Raw genomic sequence first — 3,646 nt, forward strand, 5'->3', positions numbered from 1 at the left:
ATGTTTTAACAACTTTTTAATTCTAATTATCTTTTTATTTTTTTTCTCTATTTCTGCTGTTAATTCTAAACATTCGTAAGCTATTTCTCTTACTTTTATTAATAGAATTATCTTCCTCATTTTCATATTTCTTCTACCAATTTTGAAAGATATAAGGTTTTTTATAAAATATCATTATAATAATAACCGAATGTAAAAAAGAAATAAAATAATAAAAAAACTTAAAAGATGAATAATACTTACAGAAATATGGTTTCAGAGAATTTTTTGGATTTAAAAGGTATGAGAGAAGAAAGATGTTTAAAACTTTTATTTGATGCCTTGAAACAAATGAAACCTTCGGTATTTATAAGTTTCAAATGATCATTATTTGGCTAACTTTTTACTATTTGTCGACAGTACTATTTATTTTTATTGTTCTGTCGACTTTTATTGTTTGCTTTTACTATTTTGTCGATATTTATTGTTTGCTGTTTTTTTTTTTTTTACAGAAATCACTTATTTTTTTGGACTTTTTATATTGATTTCATATACTGATCTCATTACTATTCTATTATATTTCAAATGGATCTTGAGAATCTTAAAAGTAATGGTTGGATTAGATTAGACTTCTTCATCCTCTTCTATAGGTACAGCCTGAATAGCTTGTAAAGAATTCTGAATATCTTTCTCTGATGTTGCTGCTGCTAAAGTGGCTATAATTTGTTGTTTTTGAGCCAGGAATAGTGATTATTTCTTATATCCACTAATATTACTGTTTGTAGCTGATATAGCAAGATGTTTTTGTGAGGTTGTTAACCATTCATCAAGGCTGCTTTTCTTAATAAGTTTAAATCATTCTTGTTCCACCATTTTATTTTTATTACTCTTACTAAATATTGTACATTGGAATATTCTTCGAACGCCGCTAAATCATATTCCCAAGTTAGGATCCAGCTGATTTCCATGGCTGCTATAAATGATATGAACTTATATTCGAGTAGAAATGATGATTTATTCTTGAAATACTCATAAGTCAGGCTGGCTTCTTTTGGAAAAAAGTCTTGCAATGGTCCAAAGCGTTGGAACCATGATTGGAACTATTTTAAAAATTGTAATGATATTCTTTTTCTAAACTAGATGAACTAAGAGTGAAGGCTTGGTGCCAGGTATAATATGTGATTCATGCTTCTTGATATTCATAATAAGTATAGTTTTGTGGTTCAAATTTTAATGAGAACTCTCATATTGATACGAAGGTAGTTCCCAATCTTGTAAAGATAGAATTTTGAGGATTTTTATTTTTGAATAAACGGACTGTTTAGTATTAGGATCTCTATAATGCGTTAGTTTAATAGATCCTATGTCTACTAATATGAATTCATAAAATTTTTGAATTCTTTGTGGGTTTATAGGAATGTAATGAAAGTGTTTGGAAAAATAGTTTTGTATAGTATTTTTCTATCTTTTTTAAACCAATATTTTTCAATGGTTAATATCTTGATGGAGTTTGGCTTTTCATATAATATGGAAACTGCTCTTTTAATGGTTGAATTTTGTACAGATCTGATGGTTGTAGTAAGATAAATTTATTGCTTGTAGTAATTTTAGAACTTTTATATGATAGTGATGATGATGAAGATGCTTTTACAATCTGAATAGGTCTTAGGCCCAGTTTGGGTAACTAACTTAATTAAGTTTCTTTTGATAAAATAACTTAAACAATAAATGACTCTGTTAAAAGTAACTTATAAATAAGTTATTTTGTGTTTGGATTTTTAACTGTAAAAGTGCTTATTTTAAAGAAATGTAATGAAAAGTAGAAGTATTATGAGAGAAGTCATTTTTTTTAACTTCTCTATAAGCTCCAAAATAGCTTCTTAAAAAGTTGCAATTTGGTTTTGAAAATTGCACCCGACATTAATACTACTACTTTTCATAAGTTAAAAGTTAAAAAAAGCTATTTCTAGAGTTTTTCAAACGGACCCTTAATGATAATGTTTTTGCTGGTAAAGGAGTAATTTGTAATTATTTTTCTTGTTTTTGGTCAAAAGGTTGACCATAATGAATTTAACTCATTTTTTATGTGCTCAATTGTAAAATCGAAACATGATAGAATAGCTTGTTATCTTGCAAATATTTGTTTTGAAAATAAATTTTTAACATCATTTTTTAAAACACTTGGGGTGAAAGAGAAATATCCGCAGGTATACAACAACGGATTGGACCTCAATACATGGGTCCTTTGGGAGTTCTTCAAGCTCTAGCAGATGGAACAAAACTCTCTTTGCTTTACAATCAGTTTTTATTATAAATGTTTTATTGAATAAATCTTCTTGGAATTTTGTGACACATAATACTATGGCTAGTATTTTTTTTTTAACTATTGCATAATTCTTTTGGGCCTCGTTCTATATTCCTGAATGGTATTGTACTATTTGTTCTTTTAAACCATTAGGAGGTATTTGTTTAAGAATTCCTCCATATCCTAATTCTGATGCATCTATTTTTACGATTAATTTGGCCAATGGATCTAGTATACTTATACAAAGTATTTCTTTTATCGTATTTTTTATTTTGACTGTTATGGAAGTCATTTCATCTGTTCACGGAGGTAAATTTTTTCTTAATCTCTTATAAAGAGGTTCACATGCTACCCTTATTCTTGGTAAGAACTCATCTACATAATTTAGACATTCTAAAAATCTTTGTAATTATTTTTTATCAATTATTTCATTAGAAAAATTATCTGCAAATTTAATGTCTCTTTTGATAGAAATTATAGTTCCCTGATAAATTTTATATCTTAAAAATCTTACTTTAATTATAAAAATTTTCATTTTCTTTTCTGATAAAACTAATCATTGTCACAACTAGAAAATGGATTAATATTTACAGACGGATTTAGTCTTTATTACAGACGGATTTTTGGTTACCGATGAAATTACCGACGGATTTTTTCCCTCTGTAAAAGCCCCGTCGGAAATTATTTACCAACGGATTTTTTTTTCGTCGGAAAATTACAGACGGATTTTTACCAGTTACCGACGGATTTTCCCTCTGTAAATTTTCTACCCATTTCCCAAAGGCGACGCACTTTCAGACGGATTTTTCGTCTGTAATTACAGACGGATTTTCAGACGAAAAATTTCGTCTGTAATTACAGACGAATTTTCAGACGGATTTTCCGTCTGTAATTACAGACAAATTTTCAGACGGATTTTCTGTCTGTAATTACAGACAAATTTTCAGACAGATTTTTCGTCTGTAATTACAGACGGATTATTCAAATTTTGAATATAGACAGAAAATCCGTCTGTAAATCCATCAGTAAGGTAAATTTTTTTTTAGATTTTTTCTTTACAAAATACACCTTTTTTCATACAAAATAAATATAAATTTAATAAATAAAATTTTTTATCTAATTTGTATTCGAATATTTATAATATTTTAAAAAATAAACAAATTTATTATATTATCGAACTAAAAGAAAAATTCTATAATCAAGGAAGCCAATATAATTCAAAAAATAAATAAAGTGTATTGATACATCAACTATAATAATAAATAACTATACATCAACAAAATGTGTTGATACATCAACTATAATTCAAAACATATACTCAGTGTATTGTTCTTATAGCATCATATAAAGAGGAAGAAGAAG

Source organism: Arachis ipaensis, chromosome B04 (genome assembly GCF_000816755.2).
Source record: "Arachis ipaensis cultivar K30076 chromosome B04, Araip1.1, whole genome shotgun sequence".
Lineage (NCBI taxonomy): Eukaryota > Viridiplantae > Streptophyta > Magnoliopsida > Fabales > Fabaceae > Arachis > Arachis ipaensis.